This window comes from Peromyscus maniculatus, chromosome 9 (assembly GCF_049852395.1).
Source record: "Peromyscus maniculatus bairdii isolate BWxNUB_F1_BW_parent chromosome 9, HU_Pman_BW_mat_3.1, whole genome shotgun sequence".
NCBI classification, from domain to species: Eukaryota; Metazoa; Chordata; class Mammalia; order Rodentia; family Cricetidae; genus Peromyscus; species Peromyscus maniculatus.
Window position 1 is genome coordinate 81,129,354 of NC_134860.1, and position 13,816 is coordinate 81,143,169.

Sequence of the window (13,816 nt, forward strand, 5' to 3'; positions counted from 1 at the left end):
GCCCAAGATTAAATGCAATGTGCCTGGAGAGTATCCAGAGTTAATTATTTCCCACATATGTTACTATCACATATGCCATGTTATTATTGTCTATAATAGGAAAGACAGGCTAATGTTTAGCCATGGAAAGCTCAGCCATAGGGAGTACTCACATGGGAAGTTCATCTTTCTGGCTTTCCTTCCCTGATCTGTTTCTGCTAGCCGTCAGTAGCAGCTATTTTGACTATGCTGCCTGTACCTTGTGTCCATGTTCCTTTACTTGGAAACCTTACCTAATCTGGGCATTTTGCTGTGCCAATTATTCTCAGTGGTACACTCTAGGTGTTTTTTTAGGAGTTTTCCTTAACCAATTTGTGTTTGGTGTTTGTAGGACCTGTATTTGATTATATTTCTATAGCTGTGATACTGTTAAGAGACACCATGATCATGAGAACACTTAGAAAGGAAAACAATTAATTAGGGCTAGCTTAAAGATTCAGATATCTAGTCCATTATTATAATGGTAAGAAGCATGGTAGCACATAGGCAGATATGTTGCTATGGAAGGAGCTAAGAGTTCTACATCCGGATTTGTAGGTAGCAGGAACAGAATAACACTGGGCCTGGCTCAAGCATTTGAAACCTCAAAACCCATTCCCAATGACACACTTCCCCCTAAAAGGACACACCTACTCCAACAAGACGACACCTCCTAATAATGTCAATACCCATGAGCCAAAGGGGGCCATTTTCACTCAAATCACCATATATATAGCGTGTGTGTATATATCATCAAATTTTAACTGACTGCTAATTTTCTACATAATTTTAATGTCAATACAATTATTATTGTGTTACTGAAATACTTTTTAACACACCTTGCCACATGCATTTTATATTACATTTCTAAATGGTTAGGAGAATCAAATATTGAACTCTAATATGTGCAGAACCTAGGCCTGCACACTTTTTATACCAACATTCTGGAGACAAAGGCAGGTGGAACTCTGAATTCAAAGGCAGCCTGGCATACAGTGCTAATACCATAATACCAAGGGCTAAACAGAGAATTGTGTCTCAAAATATAAATAGATAAATAAATAAACAAATAAATAAGTTTTTGCCTCATGTCCAATATTGGACAGTAAAGCACCATTTTAATTAGATGGTAGGGCAAGAAGTCTTTCTATTAGATACAGACCATAAAGCAATAATTATATAAGTATGCACCCTACCTGCTCCAGTACAAATCCAATTATTTACTGATTTATGTCTGCATTCTAGTTATTTCCTGAAATATACATGCAACTTTTTTTCTGTATGTTTTTGATCAAATGTCAGTTCAGCCTTGTTTGTATTATTTATATACCAGAAACATTTCTCAACCAAAACAAACAAGAACCTCGTGTCTATGGTGTTTTTCATTGCCAATGTCCAGTAACCAGGAGTCTCAAAGTCTTTCTGTTCAAGCTTGAAATTGCTCCTGCAGCTATGACTTCCCTGCTTTACTTGACTGCCCTTTGTTACTGGGACCCAAAGTAAATTCTTCTTCCTGTGTTCTTGTCAAATATGCAGTCACAGCAAGAAGAAAATCAACTGACACAAAAAAATGGTCTTGAGAAGTGGGGAGTTTTCAGGGGACAACAATGATGTGACCACGTGATAGCTCAAATTTTGGAACTGGCATTTGGGAAGAATGCAGATGAGTTTGGAGCAATCCGGCTTACAAAACTTTCTAGGTATGTTTGAAATTTAAAATTAGAATATCTTAAAGAAGTATCATTACTGTTTAAGGATATTTTCTTGATATTAAGTGACATGAATATGTGAAATCATTAAGTATCTGGATATTATAATTTTACTCCTTTCAAATAAAAAACAAATTTTTAGAGAAACATGGAATTGAAGATCAATTAAATATAGGTTAAAAATATTTTTCTAAAACTCATGCTATCACTGTTTAGCTTAAAAACTAGGAATAAATTTGAAGAAATTATATCACCAGAAATATTTTGAGAGCTTTAAATAATTTTAAATTAAAATAGAATTATATCACTTTCTCATTTCAATTTTCTCCATTTAGCCCCCCCATGCCTCTAACTACAAATTGATAGCCTCTTGTTTTGATTATTTTATTATTTTTACATGCATATTCATGTATGTACAAATATATAAATGAAAGATGTTGAGAGCATTTTTGTTGTTAATTAGTATATGAGAATTTTCACAATAAAATAGACTTCCTAGGGTTAAAAAGATGAGTCAATACTGCTCTGTTTGAGAGCAAGAATTAATGTGGGATAGAAAAAAAAACAAGTTTCAATTGAGAAAAACAATAAAATCAAATGAGCCAATGAAGAAAAAATGAATGGCAAACAGACTAAGAATACATTAGCCTTCTCAAATTTTGATAAATTAAATATTATAAGAATGCAACTGGAATTGCTGTACCAGAGAAAAGAGCCCTGAAAACAGATAACAAAACTATGAGGAAAAGCAAAATGGTAATCTAATTCTCTATTCCTAACCCTAAGAGGAAAAAAAAGGCTTCAGTGAAGCTAGAATCTACTCTGAAATTACATAAGTCCCGAATGTAATTGTAACCCTCTTTCTAGGAGAGTCTTAGAACATCTTAATGCATTTTGCTTACTGAATTTAAGACAACTCTTTTAAATGAGGATCAATTTCATGAAACATACAATCAAACAAACAAACAAAAAACACTTGCTCTGCAATCTTGGAAATTGTTTTGTTTTCTAACATACAGAACTCAAAAGCATAAATTTCTACATTTTTAATATAAAAGTCCTTGTTGTATTTAACACAGGAAATGTTTAATTTACTTGTTCCCTATGTGTATTATATGTACTAGAAAGTATGCAAATAGTTTTCTCTAACCATTAGAACAGAAACAATATTATCTCATCTCTGTAATGGTAAATTACACCCAAACCAATGCAAAAGTGTTCCCAGCTAAGACAGGAATAGTACTTGACTTTTTAGCCAGGCAGTGGTGGCACAGGCCTTTAATCGCAGCACTAAGGAGGCAGAGCCAGGTGGAGCTCTGCTAGTTTTAGGCCAGCCTGGTCTACAGAGCAAGATTCAGGACAGGCACCAAAACTACACAGAGAAACCATGTCTCTAAAAACAACAGACAAACAAAAAAATGAACTTGACATTTAGATTTGGTCTTCTATATTTTTCCAATCTCCTTGCAGAATGCTATAAAATAACTGGTGTAGAAAAAAATTAAACTCCATTTTGAATAAGTTTCCTAACCTGGGAAATTCTTTAAAATTTCTCTTGAAGAAATACAATTTGCTATGAAAATAAATTATTTAATTGTATATTAATTACTGTGGTGGCTATTCTTGGTTGTCAACTTGATTACATCTGAAATTAATTAAAATCCAAAAATAGAGGGGCACACTTGTGAGGGATTTTTGCTTAATTTGAATTAGGAAAATCTCATTCTTATCTGGGTCTTTGAGGTAGACAGAACTGCCTCTGATTTGGGGCCACATCTTCTTCTGGAAACCTATATAAGGACATTGAAGAAAGAAGGTTTTTCCCGCTTTGCTTGTTACCTCTCACCTTGCTAACATCCCCTCCTTCACTGGCATTAGAGCCTGCTTCTTTGAAATTCTGGGACATACTAAAGACATGTTTAGACATTCAGCTTCTCAGACTGAATAACTACAAGATATTTTGACCATACATAGGTAGCCATATTCGGATTAACTGGATCACTTCTAACACAGCATATAAATATAAGATATATTAGGAGAGACAGTGAGAGGATTCATTTTACAAGTTATGTTACTCTAGAGAGCCCTAACTAATATTTAAAAACTCCATCTACCTGACACCAAAATGTCAATAAAACTATATTATGTGACATAGTCCTATATAGGCTAAAAGTTTATCAGGTTAGAAAAGTTTATCAGGAGAACAGAACATCTAGATATGAGATGGGAGAGTGGGCAACACAATGGGATAAAGGATTATCTATTTTAAAAATATGTCACTGGAAGGGAAATACTGTGCATCTTTCTGCAAAAAGAATGAACTTGAAAAACTTGCTTAGTCTGTTTGAACACTGGGATTGATCTCAGCACTCACCTATCTAAAGAACAGAAAATAAGGTGAAAGCAAAATCTAGATATGGACTATACTCACTTTACACACATTCACCTGCCCCCTACCCTTTTATACACATTATATTCAGAAATATAAAGTGCAAAATAATCTTCTACAACATTAGGAGATGAAAGAGAATATAGATCATGCCACCTGAACAATGACTTTTCACTTATAACAAAAAGCATGAGGCAGGAAAAATAAACTAATTAAATAGTGTGCTCAATTAAGACTAAAAACCCTTAGGGTCCTCTTTTCTAAGGGACCCTAAGAAAGACATAGGGATTGCTCAACAACCAAGAAATGGATGAGATCTACATGAGCAAACTGGACATGGGGGGGGGGATGGGTTATGAAGGGCAAGAGTCAAGGGAAAGAGACCTTAGGGAAGTGGGAGATCCCAGTTGGATCAAGAACAGAGAGGGAGAACAAGGAAAAAGGGACCATAATAAATGAAGATCCCATGGGAATAGGAAGAAGCAAAGTACTAGAGAGGTCCCGAGAAATCCACAAAGATACTTCCATAATAGACTACTGACAATGGTCAAGAGAAAGCCAAACTGACCTACTCTGGTTTGGATGGCCAAACACCCTAACTGTCATGGTGGAACTCTCATGCAATGACTGATGGAAGCAGATGCAGAAATCCACAGCCAGGCCCCAGGGGGAGCTCCGGAAGTCCAATCAGTGAGAAAGAGGAGGGAATGTATGAGCGAGAATTGTTGAGGCCATGATTGGAAAAAGCACAGGGACAAATAGCCAAACTAGTGGAAACACATGAACTATGAACCAATAGCTGAGGAGCCCCCAACTGGATCAAGCCCTAAGGATAAGTAAGACAGTTAATTAACGTGTATGTTTTGGAGGCCCCTAGGCAGTGGGACTGGGACCTGTTCCTAGTGCACGAGCTGGCTGTTTGGAATCTGGGGCCGATGCAGGGACACTTTGCTCAGCCTGGGTGAAGAGAGAGGACTGGACCTGCATTCATTGAATCTACCAGGCTGAGCTGAATCCCCAGGGGAGCCCTTGCCCTGACGGAGATGGGAATGGGGAGTTGGTTGGGGGAAGGTGGGGGGCAGAAGGAGGGAAGACAGGAGAATCCGTGGCTGATATGTAAAATTAAATTAAATTATAAAATTTTAAAAAAGGCTAAAAACCTTCTCATGTACCAGGGATGTATTCTGATCCTACTGCTAGGAAGCCTTTTAAGCAGATCTAGCTACACAGCTGTCTTGCTATGCAAAGGGCCTAGTCCAGTCCCATTCAGGCTCCACAACTGATGATCTATGTAGATGCAACCAACTGTCCTTTAAATAAGAAACACAGAACCAATGTAAAGAAGAAAGCTAAGAGGTCAGAGCTTAAAGCTAAAACCTTACCCTTCCTCCTGTGGTGGTTTCACCTCACCAAAAAGAGACCTACTTCCTGTGTGTTCGTCTTTATATAGCCTTTCTATTCTGCCTTCTCATTGGTTGTAAACCCAAACACATGACTACATTGTCACTGCCTGTATGTACAGCCCTCCAGGTCTTCTATGGTATTGAGATTAAAGGCGTGTGTCTCCAATGCTGGCTGTATCCTTGACCACACAGAGATCTACCTAGCTCTTCTACCAAGTGCTGGGATTAAAGGTGTGTGCCACTGTTGCTGCTGCTGCTGCTGCTGTGGCTGGTGCGGCTGGTGGTGCCGCCGCCTCCGCCGCTGCCACCTCCTCCACTCCTGCCTCCTCCGCTGCCGCCGCTGCTGCCGCCTCCGCTGCCACCACCACGCTCTTGCTATGACTCTAATAGTTCTGACCCCCGGCAACTTTATTTATTAACATACAATTAAAATCACATTTCATTATAAATAAAATACCATCATATTTCCCCTTTTCTATTTTAATAAAAAGAAAAAAAGAAAAAGGTTATAAATAACAAAAGAAAAACTATATACAAAAGTATAATAACTATATACAATATATACAAGTAGTAAGTACCTAAACAATGTTTAGTCCATTTGTATTTAACAAATTCAGAGAAAATAATTTCATGATCTATACTATTTTGGTGAGTCCAAAATGTATCTAATTCACTTTCTATCCTAATTAATCTTCAACTACAACTAACTAATCTTCAACTATAACTAACTAATCTTCAACTATAACTAGCTAATCTTCAACTCCCTCAGAGACCCAAGAAGGAAATAATATTAGCTAACAAAAATAAAAACAGGAAGTGCACGCAAGCAACTTCCAAAAAATGTGTGAGTTGACAGAAACAGCCAGCTGCCTGGACAGTCACCTGAGATTTCTCCGCAGTGTTGGGGCATCATCTTTAGCCTATAGGCGTAGCGTGTCTGGCAGACTTATTTGTGAAGTAGGATGTACACAAGGTCAACAGTTCAACCTCACATTGGGTGAGAGCAGTCCATGTACCAGAAACACCTGAATTCCACTAGTGTCATGTCATGATTCAGGATTTTAAATTCTGGAAATTGTTGATGGTTTTTTTAATTCAGCTGTCCATTCTTCTTGGCTGTGTATATATGGCTTCATCTCAGCATCCCCTTCTTCTCCACATCCCTCTATTAATTGCCAGTCTACTATTGAGAGGCGTGACCGTAGTTAATTTTCAAGAATAACTGTTTCCTCTGCTGTTCCATTGCACATCAGAAGCCATCGGCCCTCTGCCTGTTAAGCTGCCTTCGAAGAAAAGGGCACTGTACCTTTTCCAGATTGCGAAGGCCACTTCAGTGATGGTGCCATATTGTCCTGGCCTCAGAAGATGCCTTTTTATAAAGCCATAACCACACTTGTTTTGGCAAGAAGCAGTAGTCCTTTGTTTCGTGTTCTGTCTGTCCATTTTGTTCTGTTGATTCGAGGATACTTTGTTGTCCAGTGGCTAACTTTTGCCACAATGAAAGTTAACTCCATATGCAGTTTCTTCAATGCCCATATTATCTCTGAAGTAGATTGGTACTGCCAGGAGCTGACATGTCTCAAACAAGAAAAATTTCTAAGTCATTAAAACATTTTAAATACCATATTCTGTAGATCTCTGAAGGGTTTGAAGATGACCTGTCTATCTAAAATATATCTGCTCATTTTTTAAAACACATCTAATATGACTACAAGTTCTATTGTAATGTCTAACTACTAACTTTCATTTCTTTATATCCTAATAGTTGGTAATAATAACATTCAAGGATCAGAAAATTGCATTATATTGTTAAATGAATGGTATAAATACAATTAGAAATATACATATAACATTTTCTAACAATATAAATTTCAAATTTGTATACAATATAAAACAATCCAATCCAATGTAAAGTATTTAAAACTAGTAATTCTCTTTTTCTTCTTTTTTTTCTCTTTCTTTTTTCTAAACAAGAACCTTAAATCTAATCTCCTTTGCTTAGCCTTTTTCCTAACCCTTGACAACAACTTGTAACCAACCCCCCTAAACAACAAAAATTATCCTAGACCCAAAACCCATTAAAAAGACCAAAAAACCAACTGCAACACACCACCTCATTGGGAATGTGGGTGTCATATTCTTAAAATTGCTTCCTGCTGTGTATGGGTGAAGTCATCATTATCCTGAAAGAAAAATTTTAGGTTAATTGTCAAATTCTAGGAAAGGTAACTATATCCTTCATTATTAACCCGTCTGTGTATAATGGCAAAGTTCAGGGTTTATCTCAAGTTCTTATTCAAGTAGTCTTTGAGACTGGATCATCTCAGCTAGTCATCTCAAAATTGCTCTGAGCACTTTGTAGTTCAAAGCTAATCTGTAGATGATGTTTGTCAGATTAGTGATCTTATTATTGTCCACGTGGAATTGTTGTTGTGGGGCCACATCTTCTTCCTGGAGACTTCAGTTGATGTTAGGCCTGGCTGTTATTTCCTGCAGAAAACTGATAAAAGACTCGAACACAAAGACATATATATGCAGCTAATTGAAACCTTTTTTTCTAGAATTAGTTAGTACTCTATATGACCATTCATATCTTAACAAAGTTTAAAATGTATATATATATATATATATATTAATCTTGTAAATTTTGATATAAAATTTATACTTTAAGAAAAGTTTAAAGAATCAGAATAGAATCAAAGAGTTGAGATTAGTAATAGAATAGTCCCTTAATTAATTTGGCTTTTCTCCTGTCCCATAGTAGAAGATGGCTCTTATTCTGGCATGATACAGGGAGTTTGAATTTTCCTTTTAATAACATGCTTGAGTTTAAAGAAGGAGAGAGCCATTCTCCAACTCCAAAGTCAGCTTTAAATTTTAATTGAACTGGGACTATAAGAAGACCAATAGTGTTAAATCTTTAGAGAAAAGCAAAAACAAACATTTAGGAAGACATAAAATTTTTAGATAATATATACCCATATGCCATATACTCCCATATACTCTGTTTCCTGGGATAGACGATTTGTGCCTTTTCTTCAGATGTCTCATTTGTCCAGTGTTCTTTAGATTCCTTAACCTTCATTCTCCTAAAAGACAAAAACAAAAACTTTTCCCCAAGACTAATTTTGGGGATGTTCCTTTTTGGTAAGTTATTATCTGATTAAATGGAAAGGCATGTGTTACTGGTATAAGTTAGTTTAAATTGGATGTTCATGCTGGTTGATGAACTATCACCTCCTCTAATTAAAATGTTTCTCTTGTTCAAATTGAACCTTTATCAATTTTGATGGTACCCACAGCTTATCTTCTCCTGTAGAAACAAAAGCAAAACCTCGTCCCCAACGTAATATATATCCTGGTTTCCATTCTGAGATCAGCATATCCTTAAAGTATATAGGCTGATTTGATTCTGTAGTTTTTTCTATTATCCAATGTCTCTCTGCAGCTGTTGTTCCTTTCTCAATGGCATTGAGAAAATTCAAAGTTAATAGACCATTATGCAGTGTATTTATGGGGGTTTTGTTACCCCTTTCTGTTTATTTAGCATATCCTTTAGAGGTCTGATTGATCTTTCTTTAACTGCTTGATCTGTATGATTATGTGGTATGCCTGTAATATGCTTTATTTTGTAATAATCAAAAAACTGTTTCATTTTAACAGAGACATATGAGGGATCATTGTCAGTTTTGATTTGTGCAGGTATAACCATGATGGCTATAACTTCTAGCAAATGAGTGATTACAGAATCAGCTTTTTCAGAACTCAAAGCAGTTGCCCATTGAAATCCTGAATAAGTATCGATGGTGTGGTGTACATATTTCAATTTTCCAAATTCTGCAAAGTGAAACACGTCCATCTGCCAGATTTCATTCCTCTGGGTACCCTTTGGGTTATATCCTGCTGGTAATGGCGTTTGATTGTAGAAGGAACAAGTAGGACATTTCTTTACTATTTCTTTGGCTTGTTGTCAGGTTATGGAAAAATCCTTTTTTAAACCTTTACATGATGTTTTTTATGAAATTCTGAGGCCTCCAGCACATTTTCTATCAATAATTTATCATTCTCATCATTGCCTTGTGCTAGAGAGCCTGGCAGACCAGTATGGGATTGGATGTGAGTTATATATAAAGGATGACTTATTTTCCTTATTCTATCTTGTAATTGAATAAATAGTGAAGTTAATTCTGAAGCATCAGGGATAAATTCTGCAGTCTCAATATGTAATACCACTCTTTCAGCATACTGAGAGTCAGTTACTATATTGAGAGGTTCTGAAAAATCCATTAATACCAACAGAATAGCATACAATTCTGATTTTTGAACTGAATTATAAGGACTTTGAACCACTTTACTTAAATTTTCTGATTTGTAACCTGCATTTCCTTGTTTGTTGGCATCTGTATAAAATGTACAAATTCCAGATATGGGTTTTTGCCATACAATTTGAGGCAAGATCTAATCAGCTCTATTTATAAGATCAATTCTTTCACTTTTGGGATGTTTGCTGTTAATTTCTCCCCAAAAAATTACTGCAAGCTCTTTGCCAAGATTCACTTTCTGTCCATCATTTTTCAATGTCCTCCTTTGTTAAAGGTACAACAATTCCTGCTAATTGACGAAGTCTCAGTTTTCCTTTCCAAATCAATTTCCTTCCAAATCAGAGATTTTTTCCACATAAGTTTTTAATTTTTATTTGGTTTATTTGGTAAAAATATCCATTCCAATATAATATCTTCCCTCTGCATTAGTATTCCAGTAGGAGAATGCCTAGAAGGTAAAATAACCAAAATGCAATCCAGCTTTGAATCAATACGATCCACGTGCCCTTCATGTACTTTCTTTTCTATCAAGGCCAATTCTTCCTCAGCTTCAGGTGATAATTCTCTTGGATTATTTAAATTCTTGTCACCTTCTAAGTTTTTGAAGAAATTATTCAATTCATCATTTTTTACCCCAACAATAGTTTGTAGATGAGAAATATCTCCAAATAATCTTTGAAAGTCATTAAGAGTCTGTAGTCTATCTCTCCTTATTTGCACCTTTTGGGGTCTAATTTTTTGTAGCTCTATTTTATATCCTAAATAATTAATAGAATCTCCTCTTTGTATCTTTTCAGGAGCAATTTGTAATCCCCAGGAAGGCAAAATTGTCTTTACTTCTTCAAACATTCTTTCAAAAGTATCTACATTTGAGTCAGCTAGTAAAATATCATCCATATAATGATAAATTATAGATTTAGGAAATTTTTTAAGTATCACTTCCAATGGCTGTTGTACAAAACTTTGGCACAGAGTTGGGCTATTTAACATTCCCTGTGGGAGGACCCTCCATTGAAATCTTTTAACCGGTTGAGAATTATTATAAGTAGGCACTGTGAAAGCAAATCTTTCTCTGTCTTTTTCTTGTACGGGTATAGAAAAGAAACAGTCTTTTAAAAAAATAACTATGAGAGGCCATCCTTTTGGTAACAGAGTAGGCAAAGGAATTCCAGATTGTAGAGAGCCCATTGGCTGAATTACTTTGTTAATTGCTCTAAGGTCTGTTACCATTTTTCATTTACCAGATTTCTTTTTTTGTTTGTTTGTTTTTGTTTGTTTGTTTTTGTTTTTCGAGACAGGGTTTCTCTGTGTAGCTTTGCGCCTTTCCTGGAACTCACTTGGTAGCCCAGGCTGGCCTCGAACTCACAGAGATCCACCTGCCTCTGCCTCCCGAGTGCTGGGATTAAAGGTGTGCGCCACCACTGCCCGGCCAGATTTCTTTTTAATAACAAATACAGGAGAATTCCAAGGGCTGGTTGATTCTTCAATATGCTGAGCATTTAACTGTTCTTCTACCAGCTCTTCTAAAGCCTGGAGTTTCTCTGTTGTTAAGGGCCATTGCTGAACCCATACAGGCTTGTCTGTTAACCATTTTAAAGGTAGAGCTGTTGGTGTCTTTGGGAGATCATCAGTTGTTGTGCCCTGTTCTTGTATAATATGAATGGCTGGTGACCACTCATTAGAATAATGCCTTCTAATATTTCTCTCAGAAACATGTGCTAGTTTATGATTTGTTTCTGAGATTGGAGGGATGTTAATCTGAGTATTCCATTGTTGCAACAAGTCTCGAATCCACAGGTTCATAGCTATGTTAGCCACATATGGTTTTAATTTTCCTCTCTGTCCTTCTGGACCTACATATTCGAGCCATCTTGCACTCTGCTTCGCCTGAGATAACGTCCCAATTCCTTACAGTTGAACGTTTACCTCCTGAGGAGGCCAAGTTGGATGCCAAAATTCTGGTCCAATTATGTTAACTTCCAAACCTGTGTCTACCAGACCAGACAACAAAACACCATTTATTTTTATCATTAATTTTGGTCTTTGTTCATTAATAGAAGTTTGCCAATTTTTTTTATGTTTTCTCCTGAATTTTCTTTTTTCTCTGTTTCATCATCCTGACCAGAATGATTAATTCCAATAGGCATTTGGTTATTTAATCGCTCTGAGCAGGGGTTTTCTCTATGGCTACAGGAAAGGTTTGAACTGGATTTGCTATGGGGGCCTGCACGAGGGCCCTCTGGGAGTTTCTGGAAGACTGAGGCAAAGGATTACCCTGTCTATCCCTTGTTGATCTACATTTGTTGGTCTAGTGTTTTACCTTACCACACCTTCTGCATACTCCAGAAGGAAGGGGCATTCTGTTGCCATTGTTCCTTGAAGAAACATTGTTTCTAGGAATGACCTGATTACATTCCCTTTTCAAATGCCCTTGCTTTCCACATCCAAAACATCTAACATTCCTCAAACCTTTTGAAATTGCTTCTCCTACCCACATATCATCATGCTCATGAGCCTCAACATTAACTATGTCTCTAATCCAATCTTCCAAAGGTGCAGATCTTGCCTTTAACGGCCTGATTATTCTTTTGCATACTGCATTTGCATTCTCAAAGGCCAAAGATTCAATTATTATCTTACTAGCTTCTGAATCTGGGATCATTTTCTTTACTGCTGAAGCCAGTCTTTGTAAAAAATCTGTGAATGATTTTTTAGACCTTGTATAACCTTTGTAAATGAGCCAGTTTTTTTTTTTTCCTGATTCTTCATCTCTGTCCCATGCATTCAAGGTTGCCGTTCAACATAAAATTAGGGTTTGGACATCATATAAACATTGTGTTTGTACTGAAGCATATTGGCCTACTCCAGTAATCTGATCCTGGCATACTTGTATTCCTTTATCCCTCCATTGTTTCTTCTATGATTTTAGCCTCATCCTTGAACCAAGTTAACCACTGAAGCCTTTGACTGGGTTCAAGAACAGCTTGTGCCAGCTCCCGCCAGTCCTGTGGTACAATCCTATTATATGTTGACCAAGAGTTTAACATTTGCCTTACATATGGGGAATGCATGCCATAAGATACTATTGCCTCCTTAAACCTTCGTAAATCCAACATTTCAATTGGAGCCCAAATATTTTGTGTAGTCATTTGATTACACAACTGCTGTACGGTTACAGGATAAATTAAGGGTGACTGTGTGAAAACAGGCTTTCTTTCTATAACCTTATGATCCAAACTTGAAACAACTTCACTGTTAATTTCTTCTGTCTGAGTTTTTACAGGTTTAACAAATTTATCTAAAGCTGTCATCCTGGCACTTAAATTGACTATCTTTTTAAATAGTAAAATGAGGATAAGCATAGTGATAAACTGCATAATTTGATCAACATTAATCTTCTCATATAGTTGTTCTATTGTCAGACTGACTAAAATTCCAAACAAAGCTCAATTTTCTTCCAATGTACACATAAAACCCATTTTTTAATGTGGAAAAAAAATTCTCTTTTAAATAGTTTCCTTTAAAATATCTGATATGTTAAGTGACTTACCAATTCTGTGTAGAACAGTAGAAATCCGAGGGAATTTCAAAACAGCCACCTAGTTTCTGAGGTGTGAATGCAGAAAGAGAGAGACAAAGACAGAGACAGAGACAGAGAGAATGCAAGAAAGTGTAGCCTGCTAAAGCTTAAATCCAGCCACGTGTTCCCTCTTGAGCCAAGTCAAGGCTTGCCTCTGGCTTCCTTAAGCTCTGACCACATGTGTTGGCTTTACCGGCAGGGACCATGTTCAGCAGGGCATGCCTGATTTGTTTGTAGCACCGGCTTTAAGCAACTAGCTCATGGTTAGTCCGGTCTAAGGCCAAGCTGACCTGGGCCCTGGCTAAGGAGCCAACCGACCAGGCTAGGGAGCTGGCTGCCCTTGGGGGAAACTGAACCTGCTGCCAAGCCAAGCCGCTTTTAATGGATTCTTGTCA